The sequence below is a fragment of the Tenrec ecaudatus genome, chromosome 11, assembly GCF_050624435.1.
Source record: "Tenrec ecaudatus isolate mTenEca1 chromosome 11, mTenEca1.hap1, whole genome shotgun sequence".
Classification (NCBI taxonomy): Eukaryota; Metazoa; Chordata; class Mammalia; order Afrosoricida; family Tenrecidae; genus Tenrec; species Tenrec ecaudatus.
Window position 1 is genome coordinate 147,519,954 of NC_134540.1, and position 12,259 is coordinate 147,532,212.

Genomic DNA, 12,259 nt, shown 5'->3' on the forward strand with positions numbered 1-12,259 from the left:
TTTTACCATGTGGACTTTGTTGCTTCTGAGCTAGATGGCCTCTAGTTTAACTTCAACTCTTTAAGACCCCCGATGGTATATCTTTTGATACCTGGGCACCATCAACTTTCTTCACCTCATTTGCTTATGCACCCATTTGTCTTCAGTGATTGTGTCAGGAAGGTGAGCATCACAGAATGCAGGGTTAAGAGAACAAAGTATTCTTGAATTGAGGGAGTACTTGAGTGGAGGCCCAATGTCCATCTGCTACCTTAATACTAAATATATAAATGTATGCACACAGATCTATCTCCCCATCATCATATATAAATACATTTACATATGTACGTACCTGTATTTAGACCTCTATAAATGTCCGTTGCCTCCTAGTTCTTTCCTCTATTTCCTTTTACTTTCTTCTTGTCCCACTATCATGCTCAGCCTTCATTTGGGTTTCAGTCATTCCTCTCAGTTACATTGGCCTTAATCAAGCCCTTCCAGACCTCTTATATCCTCTCTTTTATCTGATAGCCAGGCATCTTCTAATTTATTTACATTTTTCTATAGCACCTGTCTCCTCCAGTAGGGATTTCTCAGATCACAAACAACAACATATATATTCCATGGTGCATCTGTGTTTATCATGTGATCATTGATTGTAACACTACCATCAGAACATTGTTATCGAGACACCATCTATACTGTTATTATCAGTGTCTTTGAAATGACTAGCAATCTATTCAAATCCAGGAATCATCATTCAGCGATTGTGCAAATACATGTTTTAAGTTTTAAGAATTTTTCTGCAAAATATCTATGACAAATCAAAAGGCAAAGAGGCCCTTAATTTTACACACAGGTATGTCAGTTTTATTGAGGTATTTACATGGAATTCAATCTTTTTAAAAAAGTTCTGATAATAAAATCCTAAGAAGGACTTATAATTAATATTAACAGAGTTGGGAGATATAGGGACGGAATGATGCCAAAGAAATGAAGGATACTTAGAGGTCATTGTTTTCACCTTCTAGGAAAAAGAGACGCAAGGAACTCAAAATGAGCATTAGTGCAGAGATAAGGGATACAAAAATATGATTTACCGCATTCCAGAGGCACTCACTATTCAATTAATTACTTCACAAACATTTTGAGACGTGGGATTGATCTTGTGCTATTTATTTGTTGGTGAGTATATAATAGTAGACTCTTAATCTTCTTAAAGTTCTATTAAAATCTAGCCTTCTTTATATTATTGTGTTTTTCCTCAAAATATTTCATCCATTTATTAATATATGTTCAAGAAAATATTTTGTTCGAAGAATTCAAAGTCATGTTCCTTTTGAATTCTCCAATGAAGTCTTATATTTGAATGCTTATTTATTTCCTGGTTTATCTTTAGAGAATACAGAAGTATATGAGGGGATTGAGCTAGAGCCTGCATAATGTTTTATAAATCTGAGCAATCTTGAGGACAAAGCTGGGATTATTTGACCAAAGAAAAACAAATGTTTTCAAGATTCCAGTCTGATCTTCTTTTAAGTGAATATCGATTGATTCCAATTCTGAACATTTATTTTTACTTTATTTTACCTGCCCCCCAAATCCCTTTATCTTTGTACCTTCATAAAGAAAACCCTTTAAATGTATTCGGCTGATTAGTTATATAGTAATGATAGACTAATTTATTGTATTAGAGACCCCCTCTCATGTAAAGATACTTTGCTCCTCAAGTATTCATAAATGAACTATAAAGTTAAATAAGTAAGAACTTTCAGCAATATAAAATGGAAAACAAAAACGTTTTCACTTACCCTGAAGCTGCAAATAATAGCCAGTTTCTTGCAGTTGTATTACTCTGTGTATGTGTATTTTCTGCATGGATTTTCTTAAATGTCCAAATGTTGCTCACTTAATGATTTTAAATCACTACCGTGCTTAGAAAACAGTAAGAAGTACTATTGAAAGGCAATAATGAGGTATATTTTTATCTCATTAAACGCAATGGAGTCCAATGATTTTACAGCATTTGTTTTATTTCACTTCATGAGTACAAAAGTAATTCAATTTTCAAACTAGAACAAAAGTTTATCTCCTGGATCTGAAGAATATTTTCTTTAAATTTATTTTCCACACATCCAAGCCTTGGTGTTTATATGAACTCAGAGCTATGAGAAAGAAAATAAGCCCATGCTAACAACTAGAAAAATTATCAAAAAACAACTGGTTTGGGCAATTTTTCCTTAATTTCATCTTCAATAAGAAAATTTATCACAAACAGAAGGAACTAAACAGTCTCAAATTTCAATCCATAGCAGGCTAATGCACAAACATAGACCAACCTAAAGGAAGCAGTTGCTGATCATGAAAATAGACCCAGATTTTTCCTTTTGCCACTGTTTTTCTTTCTTTACTCTATTTCTCCCCCCATAGAATATGTGGGTGCATTTCTTTCTGTCTATAAGCCTATCTTTCTCTCTTCTTTGATACTCCAATCTGGTTAGCCTCGTTTCTTCAAAATAGTGGTATACCGTGCGATGGCATTATGTACAAGCTACTTCAACTTTTCTTATCTCAAACCGGGCCCTGGAGATTCAGTGGTTGAGGGCTCAGCTGCAAAAGCACATGTCAATAGTTTGAAATCAGCAGCTGCTCCATGGGAGAAAGATACAGCCGTCTCTTTCTGTAAAGATTTACAGCTTTTGGAAACCATTTGAGGCAGGTTAACTCTGTCTTACAGTCATGAAGAGTCACAATCAACTCAACAGCAGTGGGTTTGATCTTGGGTTTTTTAAAAAGCCCAGAAATCAAAAAAAGGTCTCTTGTTACAGAGGATATTATTTTCAACTATATTGCTTTAAACCTTTTCATCCAATTTTTTATCGGTCACTTTATTCTGTAGATACAAACTTTTTATCCCCTGCAAATATTGAGAAATGAAGCATTATGGTGTAATTTACCCATATTTTGAACTCTCCCCCTTAAGAGCAACCTGGGTGTTCTGACAGGACACCTTGGCTACCCAGGATTCATTTGGATGCGTAGAATTTTAGAGCTTTGAGATAATGCTCTCATCACAGGTATCTCAGGGAGAGACAGTAAAGTGAGAAAAGGAGGGCTTAGTAGTTTAACTGAAACTCTGACACCAGTTATTGGTATTTATAAGGCTGAACGTTACCAGTTTTACTAATATTCAACTTGTTCAGTAAACTTTTCGTTTAGAGATGTGGTAATGTGTTAAATCAAATGATGATGTGGTTACTACATAAATGTAGGATGAAAGAACTACAATAAGTGATTATAAATTATAAATCAAATGTAAAACAAAAAAATATATTTGAAGCAGCTAAAAAACAAAGCAAAGGGACACACACACAGGCACACACTAAGGTGTTTTCAGAACAGAATGAATTAAGTAGGCTGTTTTTTTCTTTATGATTTTATTGCTATATAAAAAGAGGTGTGTTAGGGCTAGTTGACTAGAGAAACAAATCCAGTGACAATCATATGTGTGAAAGAAAGAATTTTATATCAAGAATTATTATATATTGAGAAAATGTCCCAGCTTGGTCCAACTCAAGTCTATTAGTCCAATACTAGTCCATAACTCCTTTTTCAGATTCATACAATCACATACAACGATGCAGAATGCAGGAATATCACAGACCGGTGGGTGCAAAATCTTGTGGATCCCATGGCAATGGAAACATCTCCAGGGCTCTGACAGCAACGGGGATTCACCAGCTGGAAGGTGGAGGCACAGAGATGGGGGTAGTTTCCCAGACCCTCCTTATGAGAATGTCATACCAAAGGAGCCACCATCAGCCTGTAACCTGGTTGACAGGTTAAACTGCCCCCGCCGCCCCCCCCCCCTGCATTTTTATGTGTCTTCAGGTTGAAATGATAGTATGTAATTCCATAGACAACCCATTGTCAACTCGATACCTTACACAAATATTTACCTATACATAGTTTTTAAATAAAAAACCAGAGCAAAATCATATTTGTGCTTAACAGGATAAAACTAAAATGCATCAAACCCAAAATGTGCTACCTCCCTTTAAACATAATATTCTAAAGATGAACAAAATAAAAGTATTCTATGACTAGCAGTTGCAGTTATGTGAACATCTATACCACAAACCTATAATCCTATGGACATATGCCCCCACCCTTGAAAGTGTGTAAGCCAGCCCCTTCGTACCTTTATCCCCCCCCCCCCATTTTGGGTATTCAAATTTTAAATGGCCCATTTATGTCAACCCAGTGCTCTGAGAAGACAAGCACATTCTTTGATGTGAAGAATCCTCATTCCAGTTGGAACCTTATGAGTGTGCATCCCTAAGCAAAGTCAAATCAGGATAGTCTGTCCATTTAGTCAGTAACAATATGCACCAATTCTCAGGCTCAAAAATCTTCTCTTCATCTGGTCGGATTCTGATCAACTCAATGTGGGCTGCCTCTCTTAGCCTCACCAGGGTGCCCATTGGCAGCCTTGCCTTTTGACGACAGGCACCATCACAAATTCTCAACAACCCTAGCCCTTTGGGATAGGTGATGCCATGGGCTCAGGTTCCGCTCAACTTTTTAAAGTTCAGACCAGCCAACCCTCTCTTGTCTCTCCTCCTCTAATCCCTGTAAACCAGGTCCATGAGTGTCCATGACCAGACTCAACCTGTCTCTCTATTGCTGCACGTCTCCCCCTTCCACTCAACAAGAAGATCCAGGTGTCACGTTGAAAGCATTTCAGGCTGCCCATAGGCTCCCTTTAAAGTTCAGTCCTGGAGAGAAGAGGTCCTTCAGGAAGCCAGATTTTTCTAGCTTCAGGAGCAAACTTCCAGTTCAAAAAAGCAAAAAGGCTGATGGTTTTTTTTATTTGTTGTTTTCTTTCTTTCAGTCTCTAGGCAACAGCCAACAGCTCTCTGGGCAAATCTCTTCAATTGCAAATATTCTGAGCATCCAAGGCACTGACTGGGCCTTCTGTTTTCAGAGGTTTCCTCGCAGGCATTTCCCACTAATCCATGAACAGATCCAATTTAATGTTAATGGCATTTGACTTACAAATTCTCTATTCATCCTTCCCAATAATCATTTCTATCATGCATTATATAAATAACAAAAATAGAAAAGATAAATATAATCCAAGTACTGCCAGATCCTAAACACACCCCTAAAACTGTTCAATTCAATCTGTGTAGGCTAACTAACTAAATTAGTCAATTCATATGCAATATGACTTTTGGCCTCTGGCGGCCTCAAGCCAGGGCCAGGCCTTCTGTCAGCATTTTGACTAAGCAGTTTGGCCTCAGAAAAGTTCAAGGGACAATTTCACCCCCTGAGCTCAAAATTCACAGTTATCACAGTCATGTTCAGCATTTCATATAGGCATAACCAAAGGCAACTTCTAGGAATCAAAACCTTCACTTCCCATGCCCTTTCCAGAAAACAATGGAGTAAGCAACATGGCCCTCTCTGACTTCCAGCTAGCCAAAGAAGAAAAATGACCATGAGGCAGAGGTCAGCCAAGCCTGCAATGTCCATCTTCATGATTTGTTTCTTTAGTACCCACTCCCCAGATACCACCCATAATGCATTATGCTTGACTAGAGAAACAAATCCTGTGACACTCATATATGTGTAAGTAAGAGCCCTATATCATGAAAAAATATATATCCAAACACCCCAGCCCAGGCCTATTCAAGTTCATATGTCTGATACTAGTCCATAAATCCCTCTTCAGACTCACACAGTCACATGCAATGATGCAGATTGCAGGAATATCCAGGCTGGTGGGTGCAAAGTCCTGTGGATCCAATGGCAATGGGCTCATCACCAGTGCTCTGACAGCAACCAGGATCCACCAGCCAGCAGGAAGGTGAAGACAGAGAAAGGGGGTGTCCCCATGACCTTCCTTATGAGAAGGCCACCCCACAAAAAGGCACTCTCAGACTGTGACATGATTGACAGGCTAAGCTCCACCCTTACACTTTTATATATATTCAAGTTAAAATGAAATTATATAATACTGCAATAGTAGAATGATATTTTATTTTGTATCATTATTTGAAATGGAATGGTTACATTAACGTCCCAAAACATTAAACTTTAGCCAATGGATATTAAGCTTCAAAAGAGAAAACATGTAGTTTAATTGTCATGAATCAGCACTATTTCTCATATATGGGTAATTGAAAGAATAATGAAATGAATCTGATAGGACTGTTAATATTTATATATAATAAATAACACATTATTTTATATAGTTATATATAAGATATAGTATTCATTGTAATAATATATGGATTAAATAATGTTATCTTTTATCATAAATATTAGATTAACATTTTTGCATTGAATATTAAGATTTTATTAAACTGGGATCAAGTTTTAGATATCTATAAATTTTATATATTGTATTTGAAATAAAGCATTTTTAGAACATTGTTCTTTTGATACCTCCTCCTGAAAAATCAAGTGGAATTAAGGCAAAAACAGGTTAGGGTGCAGAACTCCGACGTCTGAATACATAAAGAAAGCCAAGAAGAGTGATGAGGTTTCTTCCATATATTCAGTCAGTCTACACTCACATCTTTGGGGAAGTCTGGGCATCCATTGTTAATAGATGAGGGTAAATTTTAAAAATAGTGCCACACAATCATAGAAACCCTTATTGAAAAACTCAAAATATATAGGTTTTGTTTTTCATTTTATATTTTGCTTCATCCAAGCTTATAGGCATCTGAAGGTGATGTTTCCCTCTCTAACCCTTTCCTAAAGAATTTTGTCATCTATTTACACCACGACTAAACAGCAATTTGACATCCTGCAGGGACTCAAGCTGTGTTCCAATAAAATTCCTCTTGTGGTTTGGGAACAAACAGAAGTCTTAAGGGACAAGATCAGTACTGTAGTGTGGATGAGATTCAATTTACTGATGAAAATCTCATAAGGAACCCCACACTGTCCTTGAGGAATGAGCAGGTGCATTGTCTGGTTGGGAAAAATACCTAGGCACATTTTTTTTTGGCCTTTTACCCACCAATGTACTTTTCAATTCTCTTAAAGAATCTTCATAATGTTTCCCAGGATCACTGCGTGCCCTTCAAGAAAGCCTATGAAAACGACCCCTTTGGACACCATCAACAACAACAGAAAGCAGTTTCCGTAATCTCCTGAGCTACCCTTTCCTTGGAAGTCACTGTTTGGATTATTTGTTAATACCTTTGAAGGCAGCCCAATGAGAGGAAGACAGGTGTGTTAACTGAAAGAACTAGTCTGAAGCCTTCCACTGACGCCAGAGACATATTTAAAAGCATTTTGTTTGGGATAAATCGAGTATATGTGAACTGGAACCCTAGTAGCAATATTTTATGACTTACCCTCATAATTTGTGTAAACTCTAAACATCCGGAGCATTCATTTCTCTCGGCAGAGGTTCTGTTCCTTCTTTCAGTTTTTCTTATTCTGATCACAATTGTTTGTGACCTTCACATTGTTAATAATTATTTAATGATATAATGTTAATACATTGCTGCAATCAGTAGTTAAAATTAAAATGATAGGGTTTATCCAATTTTCTTTCTCTATGATATCAAGCAGCTCATAATGACCTTTTTCATCATTTCATGGTTAAATTGAAAAGCCGTTTGACCCAACTTTCATATGCAATAGAAAATGCCATAATCTGAGACCATCCTTGTTTATGAATATTCTACAGAGGTATTGTGTGGGGTATTTACCTATTGCGACATGTCTTTTGATCTCTTGACGTCTGCTTCCATGAGTATTAATTGTGGATCCAAGCAAGACTAACTCCTTGACAATGTCAAACTTTTTTCCATTTATCAAGGTGTTACCTAGTGGTTCACTTGCATGCATTTTGGTTTTCTTTCCCTTGAATTGTAATGCATAGGAAAGGCTAAAATCCTAGATCTTCGTCAACAAGTGTTTCAAGTCCTCCTCACTTTCAGCAAGCAAGATTGTGTCAACTGCTTATTGCAGGTGGTTAATAAGTCTTCCTCCAATCCACGTTCTTCTTCAGATAAGTCTGTTTCTCTGATGTCTTGGTCAGCATACAGATTGAATGAGTATAGCAAAGGCTGAAACTCTGACACATCTTTCTTTAGTGCAAACCATGAATTCCTCATGCCTTTTTTCTGTTTGCATAACTGCCTCTTGATCCATCTACAAGTTCAACATGAGCACAATCAAATGTACTGGCATTCCCCATTCTTCTCATGATTTTCCATAGTTGCTGATATCCACATAATCAATTGCCTGGGCAGAGCCAACAAGACACCAGTAAATATATTTCAAATCTCTGCTTTGAACTAACATCAATCTGCCATCAGCAATGATACCCCTTTTTCCAAGTCCTCTTCTGAATCCAGCCTGAAACTCGGGCAGCTCCCTGGCAATGTACGGCTGCAAACACTGTTCAATGATTTTCATCAAATTTTACTTGCACATCATATCGATGAAATTGTTCCATTGTATAAGCATTCTGTTGGGTCACCTTTCTTTGGAATGGGGGCAAAAGTATGATTCTATCTAGTCAGTTGGCCGAGAAGCTGTCTTCTAAACTACCTGGCATAAACTAATGAGTGGTGCTTCCAGGGCTTCATCAGTGTGTTGAAACTTGTCAGTTGGTATTTCATCAATCCCCAGAGCCTTGTTTTGGGGTAATGCTTTCAGAGAAAATTGAACTTCTTCCTTCATCACCATTGGTCCTTGCTCATGTGCTGCCTCCTGAAATGTGGACTGTTACCCAGCCTATTTGGTTTCGTGACTGTATGTTCATCTTCTTTTGATACTTGCTGCATCATTCAATATTTTGCAACTCGAGGCTTAAATTTTTTGAGTTCTTTCAGTTTAAGATATGCTGAAAGTGTTCAGTCTTTTTCAGTTTTCTAACGTTAGGTCTTTGTACATTTTCATTAAAGGGTTTTACTTTGCTTTCTTGACTTGTTCTTTGAAATTATCTACTCTGCTTTTAGACTTCATTATTTATTCCATTAACCTGAACTACTCTACGTATGATTAAGAGTGTGGTTTTTCTTCCATTGATTTTAGCTACTCTATATACGATAAGCGCATGTTTGAGAGGCTCTCTGGCATCCACTGTGATCTCCATTTTCTTTCCTATCTTTTCAATGACTTTGCTTTCTTTATGAATGGTGTCTTTGCTGTCCTCCCGCAGCTCCTCAGAATCTCCTGTCATCAGTGCTCACTGTGTCAAATCTATTCTGTGATATTCTGGAATTTCAAGTGGGATAGGCTCAAAATCATCTTTTGGCTCTTGTATACTTGTTTTAATTTCTTTAACTCTATCCTGAACTTACATAGGAAAAATTGATAGTCTGTTTCCTTCAGCCCCACCTTGGTTGTAGCTGGTGATCCTGGGTTTCTCCATTGTCCCTTCCCACAGATGTAGTCAACTTGATTTCTATGTATTCTATCTGAAGACGTTCAAGGGTTCAGTCACCCTTTGTGTTGTACAAAATGACAATTGCTATGAATACGTCGATGGTCTTGCAAACTTTGTTTCTATAACCAAGACTATACTTTCCAACTATTATTCCTTCCTTCTTCTTTTCAACTGTTGCATTTCGAATGCCAATAGTTATCAGCACATCTTGATTGACTGTTTGATCAGTTTCTGACTGAAGAAATCGATAGAATTCTTTAATTTCTTCAGCTCTAGCTTTTGTGGCTAGTAAATAAATTTGAATTAACATTGTATAGATTGAATTTTTTGAAGGCAGATCGATATGATCCTAACACTGATAATATTGTTCTTCATGATTAATCTTGAGATGATGATTTAACAATGAATACAATAGTGTTCCTCTGATTGAGTCACTGTTGACATAGTAAATCATATGATTTTATTACTCAAAGCGGCCAATACTAGCCCATTTCAACTCACTATTGCATAGGACCTCAATCCTTATGTGTTACATTTAATTTTGACCACTTCTAATTTTCCTAGTTTCCTACTTTTCACTTTTCAAGTTCTGATTATTAGTAGACTCTTACAGCTGTTTCTCTTTATCTTCTATCGTGACCCATCAGCAAATGAAGATCTGAAAGTCTCCTGTCCAATAGATTTTACATGACTGGTATCACTGTGGTGCACCTCACACTGAGAAAGAAGACCCTTCTCAGTCCCATTTACAGTGCCCTCCGGTCTGAGGGACCCATCTCTGGCACTATCTTTGACAGTGTTCTGCTTTCATTTTTAGGCCTTTGTATCTGACCATTTTCCAAGCTATGCATAAAATTTACAGTGGCTGCTTCCTCTAGACTGGCTAGCCAATTCCTTCTGCATCATCTCTTCTTATTCTGGAAGCTCTGTTGATAGCTACTGACTTTGCATGACCATGCTGGCATTTGAACTCCCAGGGATACAGCTTCCAGCGTCATAGCCACACTCAAGCCACCACAGTCTGTCAAACTGCCAGACAGATGGTGGTCACTTATCTTGGCAGAATGTAGTACTAATGATTTGATCAAAAATGTTTATACAATACATGTCTGACTGAACTCGGCTAAATTAGCAGCGTCATGACACTCTCCTTAAGTATTTTTCATTTTGAGTCATTCATTGCAAGCCATTTCTCTTACAATATTCTCATGTAAGTCAGCATAAAAATTGTTTTCACTGAAACATTGTTTAGACCCCCAAAGCTAGCCTTCTGTTACAGGCGTACAACATAACGCAATGGTGTGATTGAAAATCATGCGGGTGATCGATAGCAGCTGAGGAGATAGATATTTCTGTCGATTTAAATAGTTAATTTTTTCCTTAACACTTACTACCACCTGATATAGTGTTATATAATTTTTAACTTTTTAAATCCAAAATTTCCATAACAGAGCTCATCGTTTTACCTGCATTAAATGAGTATTTGTTAAATAAATATATTTTGAGGGAAAATATAAAACATAATTGCTTTAAATCAGAGCGTCAAATAAAAAAGCAAAAAATACGTGTTTATATATCTCTAAAGGAGTCCGGTGGTGCTTAGGTATTGTGTTACTAATGTCAGGATAGATAGTTCAAACCAACCAGCTAATCTGAGGAGAAAACATGAGTCTTGCATTTGCAGTCTTGAAAACCCTTAAAAGGTTGCTATGAGTTGGAATCAACCAGTGGGTTTTATTTGGGTTTTGTATCATCGAGGAAGAGTCCTGGTAGAACAATGGTGAAATACTTCATTGATAATAGAAAGGTCAGTAAGGGAAAATTACTAGCTTTCCCTAAGAAGAAAAATATTGTTGCCTATAAAGATTTATAGCCTGGGAAACTTTATGGGGCAGTTCTGCTCCATCTTACTAGGTACTTGAGTTGGAATTGCCTGGAAGGTAGTGGACTTGGTTGCTTGGGATGTACTATTGGGTATGGGTGTTTTTGTTTTTTCAACCTTCTCAATTCTGCTTAGTGATTTTTTTGTCTGTGAATTGACCATGTGATGACTAATGATACTCTAACGAATGAAGAAGATAGTCTGAGATGGGTCGGAGTATGGATAGCATAGTAAATTATATTCATACTACTTTATTATCACGTTTTAGGAGTTGATATATAGAAAGCTTCTTACTAATTTAGTTTTGTTAAAACAATAAAATGTGTGGGTAAAGAGAGGATCTGGGCCAGGTTGCAGTTCTCTCTCTCTCTTTCCTTCACTCTTAGTTGGCTCCTGTGTGGTCTGAACAGACCTGCCCCTCTCCTTGGGCTGCATCTTCAGTGCTGTCCTCTGTAGCGCATTCTTCTAGGGAGGGGGGCCATGTAGCTGGGATTGGAGCAAGCTCCACAGACCTCTCTGTTAGTTTGTTGCTTCATGCTGGTATGTTGCCTACAAGGTTTGGCTCAGGAGGTTGAGATATGGTCTCATTCTCCCATTCCTGTGGAGACATAAACAATACCTTCCCCATGGGTGGGATAATACTCTGTTACAAGGCCATGGATAAAAGTCCTGCTCAGAGCAATCAATGTACAGACAAGACAGTAAGACCTGCCCCACCATGAGACATGGAAGCCTCTCACTGACCCATAGTGCTATATGGGACAGCACTGGAGACACAGTGCAGGAATTGTGACTGGTCTGACACTCCCCCTCCCACCCAGCCCACACACTGGAGGCAAAACATGAAATGGTCAAAAGGGAGCAGAGCAAAGAAATCCCCAGGGAATCCCAAAAATAGACTTTGGGGGCAGGGCTTGGCACTTCATTAGACTCTATATAAGATAGGCAGGATAAATATTCCAGGGAGAAAACAA